Genomic DNA, 14,593 nt, shown 5'->3' with positions numbered 1-14,593 from the left:
GTTTTGAATTAGCCCCATCCGATCGTATTTCCCCCGAGATAAAAGAAAAGATGGGCAATCTGTCTTTTCAGAGCTATCGCCCAAATCAAAAAAATATTCTTGTCATAGGCCCTGTTCCTGGTCAGAAATATAGTGAAATCACGTTTCCTATTCTTTCCCCGGACCCCGTTACTAAGAAAGACATTCACTTCTTAAAATATTCTATATACGTAGGCGGAAACAGGGGAAGGGGCCAGATTTATCCTGACGGGAGCAAGAGTAACAATACAGTTTATAATGCTACAGCATCCAGTATAGTAAGCAAAATCCTACGAAAAGAAAAGGGGGGATACGAAATAACCATAGCGGATGCATCAGATGGACGTCAAGTGGTTGATATTATCCCTCCGGGGCCAGAACTTCTTGTTTCAGAAGGCGAATCTATCAAATTTGAGCAACCGTTGACAAGTAATCCTAATGTGGGCGGATTTGGTCAGGGAGATGCATAAATAGTACTTCAAGATCCATTACGTGTACAAGGCCTTTTGTTCTTCTTAGCATCTATTATTTTGTCACAAATATTTTTGGTTCTTAAAAAGAAACAGTTCGAGAAGGTTCAATTGTCCGAAATGAATTTCTAGATTCGCGGATTTATCGACCTCAAGTTTGTAAAAAGAACCAAATTTTTTTTAGTAATTATGATTATCTATGATAAAAAAATAAAATTCTAAAAAGCCTTTTGTTTGTTTATACTTTTTTTCTACGAGATGCCGGGAATTCCTTGTACCACATTCCTAGCCATCGTTTGTAGATTGTGAAGAAGACTATTTGACTTAACCCCTTCTTTCTTTGTTTTTGTTTTTTTTATAAAAATTTGGGGTGATGTTATTATGTTGCTATTGGCACATTAAAATGTCATAAAATGCATTTGAGTCTAATATAATGGACTTCGGCTAGATCCTATACAAAAGTAAACGCAAAATAGAACGGATAATTGAAAGGAACAAATATTTCTGGGAGGGGTTATTCGTCTTCCTAGTCTTCGACACAATAAAGGGGTGTGAAAAATCCTTTTCTTTTGTCGAAATAATAATGATTCTTGATACTGTTCGTCAAACATTCCTAGTGTTAGTTTCTATTTTTTTACAGACGTATGAGAACGTTTTTTTATAGTTATCCGATGGTGTTTTTCGTAGTTGTCCGAGGGGTTGGTTTACTTTTGGACATGCTTCATTTTCTTTGCTCTTCTTCTTCGGACACATTTGGCATGGTGCCCGAACCTTGTTTAGAGATGTTTTTGCTGTTATTGACCCATAAAAACCAACGGCATGTTCCGGGTTCGTTTAGATAATGAAGATATGATTCTAGGTTATGTTTCAGGAAACATCCGACGTAGTTTTATACGGATACTGCCAGGAGATAGAGTCAAAATTAAAGTAAGTCGTTATGATTCAACCAGAGGTCGTATAATTTATCGACTCCGAAATAAAGATTCGAAAGATTAGTTGTTTTTTCAACTTCACTATTTATTTCGTAGGAATACGATTCAAAATAGAAAATTTAAAGAAACTTAGTTTCTTCCAAAAAGTGGATTCAAAATTAAAGTAAGGAGTGGGAAATATGAAAATAAGAGCTTTTGTTCGTAAAATTTGTGAAAAATGTCGACTAATCCGTCGTCGGCAACGAATTAGAGTAATTTGTTCCAACCCAAGACATAAACAAAGACAAGGATAATCAGCCTTGTTAAAGACCCGATATAAAAATAAGAAGGGGATCTGTTTTGACATGAAATGGATATATCCATATATCTCTTACTCAAATTTATGTGATGATAAAATATGTCAAAAGCTATACCGAAAAAAGGTTCACGTGGACGTATTGGTTCACGTAAGAGTACACGTAAAATACCAAAGGGTGTTATTCATATTCAAGGAAGTTTCAATAATACCATTGTGACTGTTACAGATGTACGGGGGCGAGTGGTTTCTTGGTCCTCTGCCGGTACTTCTGGCTTCCGAGGTACAAGAAGAGGGACGCCATTTGCTGCTCAAACCGCAGCAGGACATGCTATTCGTGCAGTAGTAGATCAAGGTATGCAATGAGCAGAAGTCATGATTAAAAGTCCCGGTCTCGGAAGAGACGCAGCATTACGAGCTATTCGCAGAAGTGGTATACTATTAACTTTCGTACCGGATGTAACCCTTATGCCACATAATGGCTGTAGACCCCCCGGAAAAAAGACGTGTGTAGAAATAAAAATTGAAGATATTTCAATAGCAAGAGAAACAAAGGAAGAGAAACAAGAGAAATAAATGATTCAATGATCTGATCAAATAATATTATTATGGTTCGAGAGAAAATAACAGTATCCACTCGGACACTACAGTGGAAGTGTGTTGAATCAGCAGCAGACAGTAAGCGTCTTCTTTATGGGCGCTTTATTCTGTCTCCGCTTATGAAAGGTCAAGCAGACACAATAGGCATTGCTATGCGAAGAGCTTTGCTTGGAGAAATCGAAGGAACATGTATCACACGCGCAAAATCTGAGAAAATATCACACGAATATTCTACCATAATGGGTATTCAAGAATCAGTACATGAAATTTTAATGAATTTAAAAGAAATCGTATTGAGAAGTAATCTCTATAGAACTTATGAGGCGTCTATTTGTGTCAGGGGCCCAGATATGTAACTGCTCAAGATATCATCTTACCGCCTTATGTAGAAATCCTCGATAATACACAACATATAGCTAGCTTGACGGAACCCATTGAGTTGGTTATTGGATTACAGATAGAGAAGAATCGCGGATATCTTATAAAAGCGCCAAATACCTTTCAAGATGGAAGTTATCCTATAGATCTTGTATTCATGCCTGTTCGAAATGTGAATCATAGTATTCATTCTTATGAAAATGGTAACAAAGAGATACTATTTCTCGAAATATGGACAAATGGAAGTTTAACTCCTAAAGAAGCACTTTATGAAGCCTCTCGGAATTTGATTGATTTATTGATTCCCTTTTTACATACCAAAGAAGAAAATTTAAATTTAGAGGGCAATCAACACATGGTCCCTTTACCCCCTTTTACCTTTTATGATAAATTGGCTAAACTGACAAAAAATAAAAAAAAATGGCGTTGAAATCGATTTTTATTGACCAATCAGAATTGCCTCCCAGGATCTATAATTGCCTCAAAAGGTCCAATATATATATACATTGTTGGACCTTTTGAATAACAGTCAAGAAGATCTTATGAAAATAGAACATTTTCGCATAGAAGATGTCAAACAAATTTTAGGCATTCTAGAAAAAAAATTCGTAATTGATTTACCGGAAAATAAGTTTTAAATTCATTGGGATTTTTTTCATCTTTTTTTTAGAAAAAGGCCGAAAATAGGTTTTGAATCTTTAGGACAATTCATATATTCGGAATTGGCATAGATTCATAATTTAATTGAATAGATGTATCTAGGGAGAATTCACTTTGAAGCGACTGTTCCCTAGATACATACGTCGTGATATTTTATTTCACAATTGAATCAATTAAAAAAAACCTAAAGTTAGGGATTTATCAATAGGTAATGTTGCACCAATACCCAACCAAAGGGCCAATGCGGTACCAATCAAAAATATGGTTGTCGCTACTGGACGACGAAATCGATTTTGGAATTTATTAACATTCTCTAAAAAAGTACTGTTAATAATCCCGCAGGTACTGAAACTGTAATGCCCGTGTTTCTAGGCTAGGCATTAATATTGATGTGATAGTCTAGTTTAACCTTTGCAACTCATTTTGAAGAAATGAAAATGAATTATGTGAATATTATGTGTTTTATGCGTAATTACTAGGTCCGAGCTCGCACCGCCATCAGCCTCCGAACCTCGCAGCTGCGACGCGTGTCTTCTTCTCGTTGCTTCGGGTCCGAACCTCGACCCTATAAATAGAAGGCTTGCGAGCCTTCCCGGGTAATTTTGGAAAATTGTCCCTTTTCACCCATTTTCAATATTTTCACTATTTCCACTTCCCCCAAAGCCCGGTATCAATTGTAGCACCCGAAACACGTCCCGAAGTGCCCGAGAAGCCCGAGAAATTTATCTTTTCGGTTTCGAAGCCCGACCCTTGCAGAGCCCGGTTTCTCAATAAAACTCTCGGTTTTGTTAGAAACGATCGTTTTAGGAAACGAAGTGCTGCCCGATTATCATTAAATCATGTGAGTGTGTAGTTATTTTCACCTTACACATAGATATGAAGTATTTTATATAAAATACGTGCTGTGTGAATATATATTGTTTGTTTATTTGAGGTGGATGTTGAAGGAATGATTTATACAGGTTTTTAAATAATTTAAAATGTATATGTATTTTTATCTACAAAAATGTTGGGTAAAACATGGGTAGATGAAATAGTGGGTGTGTGATGAAAGGTGAGTTGGATAAATGAGATGATCAGTGATATAGATCATGAGTTGAGGGTGAGTGGTGAAATATGAGAAAAGCCCTTACCCAAACATTGGCCCCCGTCATTCAGCAGAGTATGGATGACAACCATGGATTATTCTAGATGATATGTGGAACACTAGCAGGCTCGCAACCTGTGGGTGTGTGAACTATATGTTCATCAGTTTTACTCTAAAAACCCATTGACATGTATTGCGGGGGGGGGGGGGGATTCCCGTGAATAATAATGTCGATACATAAGAGCTATGGACTTAGCACATGTTGAATAAACCTTGGCAGCTATGGACTTAGTGCCTGTTGTATAAACCCTGGCGACGATGTGACTTCGTGCCTATTCCTTAGGATGAGTCCTTAGGAATGAGTGATAGTTGAATCTTAGGGTAAATCCTTAACAAATAAATAAGATAATGGGGTTGGGGTAATTTGGTTGATTGATTGATGTTTAAGTATAATAAATTTATTTATTGTGGGTTTAAAACCCTATATGCTCACCAGGCTTCCAAGCCTGACCCACTCAGCTTTTTATATTACATGTAGTGGACCCCGAGCATAGTCGGATGATGATTAGTGATATTTGGATTATAGGCCAGTAGTTATAAATAATTGTTGTAACGCTTATAATGTCTTGTTTATGCTTTTGATCTGTATCGCAACATGACATCCCGAGGTTTTGATATGAAATGAAAATATATATTTCTTAAAGAAAGGTTTTGATAAATTTTTATCATGTTTTGTTTTGGGAACAAATTCCGCAACATATTTTAAAAGGATTACTCTGATTTTATTTTAAAAAGCATAAATTAAATCGGTCTTTTCTGGCCGAGAAATTAGGGGATGTCACAGAAACCATTAAAAGAATACCCAATAATTTATTGGGTACTGTACGAAGTATTTGAAATACGGGAAAGAAATACCATTCGGGTAATATTTCCAAAGGAGTTGCAAATGGATCTGCCAGTTCACCAATCATTGATGGTTCTAGAACCGCTAAGCCTACGTTACATGCAACAATACCTAGAATTACTACCGGAAAAATATATAAAAGATCATTGGGCCATGCGGGCTCCCCGTAATAATTATGACCCATACCTTTAGCCAATTTCGCTCTTAATACAGGATCATTCAAGTCAGGTTTTTTTGTTATTGGGATAGGCGAATTCTTATAGATCCATCCTCCGGAGGAACCGGACATGATAATTTTTCATCATCCGGCTCGAGCAAGAATCAAAAGAAACAAATGAATCCATATAAAATATATGTTATCTAGACACCCGCATATACGATATATGAACATATACGATATATGAATGGTTTTATGTAAGTAAAATAAAATTTTTACTCGATTCTTTTTTCTCGAGTTGAAACTATCGAGTGCAAAAAATTAAGTTCTTATAAATAAATACTCAATACCCAAGTAGGCTTATAAAATAGATCGTGATATGATCAATTGCTTTATAGGTCGTCTCAGACCTTATGATTGGTGTTTATCCCCAAAGAGACCTTTTATAAACACACACAAATGATTTACTTGTTACTAATATAGCCTAGCCTCTGTTCTTCTTTAGACCCTTTTTTCACTCCGGTAGTATCCTAGATTGCATCAATGCAAAGGAAATGAATGCATTTTTATACTATTAAATTCAATCTGAAGTTAGGTGAACTAGATCTTACGGAGCCTGCTCATGTATGACATGATTCCTATCTGATCATAGAAAAGATTCTCTTTAAGCGAACCAGCCTATCCTCTGTATGGGCTTACATGATGGTTGGAACAAAAACACATTTGGTTGTGAATTAAATGTGGCAGATAATCAGATATCTGCACAGACCAATCAATAGTTCAAGTCACACACTCCCATAATCCATTTTCTCTTCGGAAAATTCCCTTCAACTATTTATGTCAAATAAAAATATTGCGGAGTTCAAGGGAAATATCCAAATACACGTCTTATTATTTTCAATAATCCATACTTGTAGCAATAAAATACTATTGTTCCTACCCCAAGTGATAAATGATGAATTCAAAAGATGTATGCTATCTCTTCTCTATAAAGGACCAAAAATACATTGTTTACGTATCATTGGGAAGTGCATTAACATAAATACGACAGTAAGAAGCGGCAATACAAAAGTGTGTAAACTATAAAAACGAGTCAAAATGGATTGTCCCACACTAGCACTTCCGCGCAATAATTCTACCAAAGGTGATCCTATTATAGGAATAGCTTCAGGTACACCTGTTACAATTTTCACTGCCCAATAACCAATTTGGTCCCGAGGTAAGGAATAACCAGTTACACCAAAAGATGCAGTCAATACACCCAGAACCACACCTGTAACCCAAGTTAATTTGCGAGGTTTTTTAAATCCACCGGTGAGATATACACGAAATACATGTAGGATCATCATTAGGACCATCATACTTGCCGACCATCGATGAACTGATCGGATTAACCAACCAAAATTAGCTTTAGTCATTATGTATTGAACAGAAGCAAAAGCATCAGTAACGGTCGGACGATAGTAAAAGGTCATAGCAAATCCTGTAGCCACTTGGACTAAAAAACAAGTAAGCGTAATTCCCCCTAGACAATAAAATATGTTTACATGAGGAGGAACATATTTACTAGTTATATCATCTGCAATCGCCTGAATCTCGAGACGTTCTTCAAACCAATCATAGACTTTATTGAGATAGGCCCGGTCCCCCCTCCGAGAACTGTATATGAGACTTTCATCTCGTACAGCTCAAGCAAAAACACCCAAATATTGGTTCGAACGGATATGTAATAGAAAGTTTGAAACTTATTACTTTCCGACTCCATCTGTTCTGAAGATACGAATAAAAAATCCGAAAGTTCTTCTTTGTGGCGATAATACCAAAATATCAAGTTGGCTCAGTAGTCTTTATCTTGATCCTTACGGGCCTCTTGAATCCTCTCTTCCCTATTTCTTTCTTTTTCTTTTATTTGTTTTTGTATATAATGTTTATTATTTGTTTTCTTGATTATTGATAGAAATTCTCTTGTTAAGACCCTATGAATCGATTAAAACCCCAGATTCATACTATAACCACGATGATTCAATAAAAATACTAAGTTAAGCCCAAAGATTCCCTGAGTAAGAACCATCGGATCATCACTTATTCCACGAATAGATAATTACCAAAAATATGAAGAAATATTTGTCTTTGAGTCAAACTAAGCATAAATAGACATTTGAAAGAAGAAACAATTTCGATTTATATTTAGAAATTCTAATTCTTTGAAATTTTTTTCGAGTCCGACCGCGAGGTTTGAATATTAAGTATGAATCATAGTTCAAATATTTCTTAATCTATTTCGTATATTCTGTGTTCCAGATACTATAATAAATATCCGACGAAGTAGAACCATCTCTATCAAGATGACATACCCATTCTCTGTAATATCAATAGGATCAATTATAACAAGTCACACACTCATATTTCAGAAATACAGAAACAAAGAAATTCCACGGTCGAACTACCAAAATAGAATGAGCTAGAAATCCGAGCTCTAAATGATTCATTTTTTATTGAAAAGTTAGGACTTGTGGGTTCTTATAGATCTAATTCATTGAAATTTCATCCAATCAAACGGAAGAATTATAAATCTCCAAAATAATAGATGGAAATACCGCAAATAGAGCCATTGCGACACCCATCAAAGGGGTCGTTCCCCACCCAGGAGCTACTTTACCATATTCCGAATTCAATGGTTTTAATAAATCCCCTACAGTAGTTCGTCTTGGACCAGATCTAGCACCGTTCTCAACAGTTTGTGTAGCCATAAATCTTATTGTATTCATTGAAATCTGTTGACTTTGTATATCATCTCATTTTAAATAAACGATCTTATCATAGATCCATCGTGGTCTTGAAATTATATAATAATGGAAACAACAACCCTAGTCGCTATCTTTATATCTGGTTTACTTGTAAGTTTTACTAGGTACGCCTTATATACCGCTTTTGGGCAACCTTCTCAACAACTAAGAGATCCATTCGAGGAACACGGGGACTAATTGAAGTAATGAGCCTCCCAATCTTGGGAAACTCATTACTTCAATTGTGATGATTAAAAATCATTTCATTTTTTTTTATTTTTTAGTTGGAACTTTTAGAAGTTCTCTAAAAAAGATAGCGAAAAAAATTATCCCTTGAGTCGAGACTAAGAGGAATGTATAAACCAATGCTTCCATAGATCCGATCGTGGTTTACAATTATAGCTTCCATACCTGTTTATTTTTTGTTTCTTTTTTGGGGGAACATATCCCGAATAAAGAAAGAGCAAGAGTAACAAAAAAATGACGATGCAAATCAAGATTGGTACCCTATATCAAAAAAATAAAATAGATTCGAAGACACCAAAGAAATGTATATCAGCCTATTTGTCTTCTTGTAGTTGGATCTCCAAGTTTTTGGAATGCTCCAAATTCTACTTGAGCATCCAAATCTGGGTCAATACCAGCAAAAACATCTCTAAACAAGGTTCGGGCACCATGCCAAATGTGTCCGAAGAAGAAGAGCAAAGCAAATGAAGCATGTCCAAAAGTAAACCAACCCCTCCGACTGCTACGAAAAACACCATCGGATTTCAAAGTAGCACGGTCTAATTCAAAAATTTCCCCCAATTGAGCGTGTCTAACATATTTTTTCACAGTAACAGGATCACTATAACTGACTCCATTGAGTTCACCACCGTAGAACTCAACAGTTACACCTACTTGTTCTACACTATACTTAGATTCTGCCCTTCGAAAAGGAACAACGGCTCTAACAATCCCATCTCCATCTACCAAAACGACCGGAAATGTTTCAAAAAAGGTAGGCATACGACGTACAAAAAGTTCACGCCCTTCTTTATCTCTAAAAATAGGATGTCCTAACCATCCAACCGCTATTCCATCCCCGTTATCCATTGAACTCGCCCTGAATAATCCCCATATTGTCGGATTATTTCCGATGTAATCATAAAAGGCTAATTTTTCAGGAATTTTAGACCAAGCTTCTGATAAACTTTGATTTTCGGCTAACCCAACACTAACTCTTCTATATATTTCTTGTTGGAAGTACCCTTGATCCCATTGATAACGAGTAGGCCCAAATAATTCGATGGGGGTAGTCGCTGAACCATACCACATAGTTCCGACAACAACAAAAGCTGCAAAAAAGACAGCAACGATACTACTGGAAAGGACAGTTTCAATATTGCCCATACGCAATCCTTTGTATAGACGTTGGGGCGGGCGGACACTAAGATGGAATAGGCCTCCTAATATGCCCAAAGTCCCTGCCACAATATGATGAGATGCTATTCCTCCCGGAACAAAAGGATCAAAACCCTCCACACCCCACGATGGACAGCTTGTACTTTTCCTGTTAGTCCATAAGGATCGGACACCCATATGCCAGGACCATACAAACCTGTTACGTGAAATGCACCAAAACCAAAGCAAGCCACACCTGCAAGAAATAAATGTATTCCAAAGATCTTGGGCAAATCCAAAGAAGGTTTCTTGTACGTTCATCAGAAAATATTTCTAGATCCCAATACACCCAATGCCAGATAGCTGCCAAAAAGCACAACCCAGAAAACACAATATGCGCTCTGGCCACACCTTCGTAACTCCAAATACCCGGATTGGTTATAGTCCCCCCGTGATACTCCAATTATAATGGTTATGATTCGGTTTTAACCAATAACCGAACCAAACCGTCCCGTACACACCCTAACCGTGATCGTTGGGTTTAGAGGTATATATGAATCAATTTTAAATTTGGATATGATTACTATTCCTAATATTCTGGCATGAATTTCAAATTCATATGATGATGTTAGTAAATATGTGACAAACAATCGGATACATAATAATAGAATGTTAGTAAATATGTGACAAACAATCGGATACATAATAATAGAATGATATTCCTATGATGATGTTAGTAAATATCTGACAAACAATAAATATGGATATATAATAATAGAATGATACGTGACAATCTAAAACTATTAAAACTATTATATTAATAGTGGGACATTGAATTATAATACATTACCGGGTTATTTCCATAAAAGACCCTACATTTTGATTTTTTTTCTTTTTAGACCTAAAAGTTTTTTCTTTTCCGAAAAAGACCAAACTTTTACCTTTTACTTGTTACTTTAGACCCTAATAGGTAAATTAAGTATTTTTATTTCATAAAAGACCCAACATTTTGTATTTTTTTCCAGTTTAGACCTAAAATGTTTTTTATTTCAAGACTAGTTGTATAAAAAACGTGATTATATCCTTTTAGTTTAAAAATATACATCGATTTAAACAATATAATTATTATGCCTACATTTATTTATGATTGTAAAATTCTTTGTCCATGTATATTTATAAAAAAAGACCCTATATTTTGTAGTTTTTTCCGTTTTAGACCTAAAATGTTTTTTTTTCAAAATAAACTCAACTTTAAAATTGGTTATAATCTTCAAGACCAAATATATAGTACTTTTTTATTACGCCGAAAAAGAAAGTACACATGTATACACTAAAAAATATTATCTGATCTATTATCTTTTGAACGAATATAACCTAGAAGAATTGCAAAATTTTATTTTTGTCTAAAAGATATATCTTGGATATATATTATATCATTAAACTTGATATATTATTTATAAAAAATGTTATTATTACTGCTAATAAAAAGTTCGATGTTAATTTGATATTTTTTTGTAACATGGATAATACATGGCTAGGAAGAATCTTTTAGCATAATAATATTTTTTTTTATTTGTAGGAAATAAACATACCAGGTAATTTAACAAAACTGTATACAAAATATTTTTTTTTAGTTTGTCTATTATACTTATTTCGTGAGTTTGGACATATTTCCCTCTCTCACTTTTCTATATTATTTTTTTGGTTGAATTTTTTAATCAATTTTTTTGGAACAGTTAACAAACGAACTAACTATCATACTCCTAAACCAAAGCCATAGAATATTTTGTAGCATTAGCCCGTTATTGAATAATATGGTATAACTATATCAAATACATACATAAAAATATTAATCCTAAACATTCATAATAGTTTTGTTTAGATATATCAAATTCAAGTTTTGTTTAAAATTGCAAAATCTTATTTTGTATACAGTTTATTAAATTACATGGTATGTTGTTTTTTTCTACAAATAAAAAAGTTGTTATTATGCTAAAAGATTCATCTTAGCCATGTATTGTCTATGTTACCAAAAAACATCAAATTAACATCGAACTTTTTATTAGCGGTAATAATAACATTTTTTATAAACAATATATCAAGTTTAATGATAATATATATATATATATATATATATATATATATATATATATATATATATATATATATCCAAGATAAAGTTTAATTATATCTTTTAGAAAAAAATAAAATTTTGTAATTCTTCTAGGTTATATTCGCTCAAAAGATAATAGATCAGATAACATTTTTTTGTGTACACATGTATACTTTCTTTTTCAGTATAGTCAAGAAGTACCTTATATATTTGGTCTTGAAGATTATAACCAATTTTAAAGTTGAGTTTATTTTGAAAAAAAAAAACATTTTAGGTCTAAAATGGAAAAAAGTAACAAAATATAGGGTCTTTTTTTTATAAATATACGTGGAAAAAGAATTTTCCAATCATAAATAAATGTAGGCATAATAATTACATTGTTTAAATCGATGTCTATTTTTAAACTAAAATGATATAATCATGTTTTTATACAATTAGTCTTGAAATAAAAAACATTTTAGGTCTAGATTGGAAAAAAATATAAAATATAGGGTCTTTTATGAAATAAAAATACTTAATTTACTTGTTAGGGTCTAAAATAACAAGTCAAAGCTAAAAGTTAGGTCTTTTTCGAAAAAGAAAAAAGTTTTAAGTCTAAAAAGAAAAAAAATCAAAATATAGGGTCTTTTATGAAAATAACCCTAGACAAAAGATCTTCAGAACAAATTTAGAAACTAATTTATATTTGATAGGATCTTATCTTGATCAGATTTTATGTTACAAAACATATTATTTAAAATATGCTAAGTTCAATGAATAATGATAAAGTTATCAATGAAGTTGTAATATATTTCATGATGATGATAGAGGATTTGGGTGGTTAACAAAACACAAAAAAGTTGCAACAAAAAGTCCTAGAACAAACACCTCTTACTTTCCAAAATGTGAAACTAAAACCACGTATCTCAATTTCCAAAAATATTAACATAATATTTAGAACCCAAAGAACACAAATTCATTCAAGAACCCTACATCTTAAGATTTGAAGGTTGAGTTTTTGAAAATCTATGAATCTTTGTTATTATGGCTACTCCCATAGTATTTCTTGAAAGCTCTTGGCAAATAAAAAGGCAACAAAAACCCAAAAAGATTAAACCCCCAAAACACCATATTAGCCATGGCAAGCAATCTTCCCGCGTACAACCTTCTGCTGCTTCCATGATCCACTGTGTTTTCTTTCATCATCTCGTTCTTCACCCAATCCAATATCGCAGACATCCTCATCGAATTATAAACCACCGGCACGAAAACCCTGATCGGGAGAGAAAACCCACCGGAAAACGTCACGCCTTCCATGAACACTTGACTAGCTAGAAGGAAAACATGGGGTGCAGCTGCTTTGATACCTTCTTTATCTCCTTCTAAAACGCCGTGAAGTATGTAGACCACCGGGAGAAACAGTCCGATCAAGGCTCCGACGGAGACGTAGATGGTGAGGAGGCGTTTGTGCTCGGCGAAAACAGGTGGTTCCGGGTTGGAAGAGAGGGTCGGAAAAGCGACCTTGGCGATGAAGAACATGTAGAAGAAGGAGATGAGTACGAAGGCGAAGTCTTGGACGCCGACCATGCCGGAGGCGGAGAAGACGACGATAAGGGCGAGGGCGTTGAGTTGGTTGAAGGAGAGGAAGCCTTGCCGGCGACGGAGGGATGGTTTCTCCTCATTTGTTAGTGTTATCGGTGCTACTCCGCCTGACATTTTTGTGATCTGAAAATGGGTGTCTTTGATAGAGCTGTGAAAACCTGAAAATGCAGGGATAAATGTGTTGAGTAGCGGTTGGTGGTGGCAACCATTGACACGTAACGATTCAACGCGTCTTGTTTTCAGGTTAAAATAGTCCACGCAAATTCATGACTTAGGTGTATATCTATCTGCACATGTTTGGAATAATAAAATCATCAAATATGTATTTTCTTTTTAAAGTATGTTTTACTTTTGCGAGAAATTATTATAAAATGTATTTTAAAAGTATAATTTTTAACATAAAACTTGAAGTAGACATTTTTTTATCATTTAATAAAGACGATATACAAGATAATGCACAAATATGATATCGGATAAGTAACAAGTTCCAACAACTTAAACATAAATAACTAGCCACTAGACTGAAGTAGGTAGAGCTATACATTGGCGGTCCAGATTAGTCTTGGATCGGTCTTGAAACGGTCCGGTCTTTTTGAGGTCGGTTTCGAAATGGTCCGGTCTTTTTTCGGACCGGTCTCGTTCGGTTTTTTTTCGGACCAGTCCCGTTCGGTATTTTTCGATCCGGTCTTTTTTTCGGACCGGTCTTTTCGGTGCGCTCTTTTTTTGGACCGGTCTTTTTTCGGCCAGGTCTTTTTCGGTATCGTCTCTCAGACTTTTTGTGCGGCTTTTTCGGTTCAATTTACGGGTTTTTTTGTTCGGTTTCGGTATTTTCCGATTCTTCTGTTTTGGTTTCGAGTTTTTTCCATTAACAAATATGAGATTATCACTAAAATGATAAACGAATATTTATTAAAAATGATAATTTAAATTAAATAAAAGAAAAAATGGAATAAATTAGATAGTTTGTGATTAAAAATTTTATAATTAACACAAAAAATATATATTTATAAAGTTTGGTTACCGGTCTTTTTTTTTCCAGACCAGTCTCGGAACAGCCCGGTCTTTTTCGGACCGCTCCAAGACGATCTCGGACCGGTCTTTTTTCGGTCCGGTCTCGTTTTAGACCGGTTCGGTCTCTGTCTTTTTTTGGGTCCGATCCGAGATCGGTCTTTTTGTGCAGGTATAGAAGTAGGGGTGAACTTTTGGATCAGATCAGATTGGACCGACTC

At 34.7% G+C, this 14,593-nt stretch overlaps 1 pseudogene; it reads right to left on the bottom strand.

Annotated features, from left to right (window-relative positions):
• Positions 1 to 8,842: 8,842 nt before the first annotated feature.
• LOC145130091 (photosystem II CP47 reaction center protein pseudogene) lies at positions 8,843 to 13,478 on the bottom strand (annotated as a pseudogene).
• Positions 13,479 to 14,593: the final 1,115 nt, after the last annotated feature.

This window comes from Lactuca virosa, chromosome 8, assembly GCF_052849685.1.
Source record: "Lactuca virosa cultivar CGN04683 chromosome 8, Lactuca_virosa_CGN04683_v6, whole genome shotgun sequence".
Taxonomy (NCBI): Eukaryota; Viridiplantae; Streptophyta; class Magnoliopsida; order Asterales; family Asteraceae; genus Lactuca; species Lactuca virosa.
Note: the sequence above shows the minus strand (reverse complement) of the source record. Positions and strands in the feature narration are given on the sequence as shown.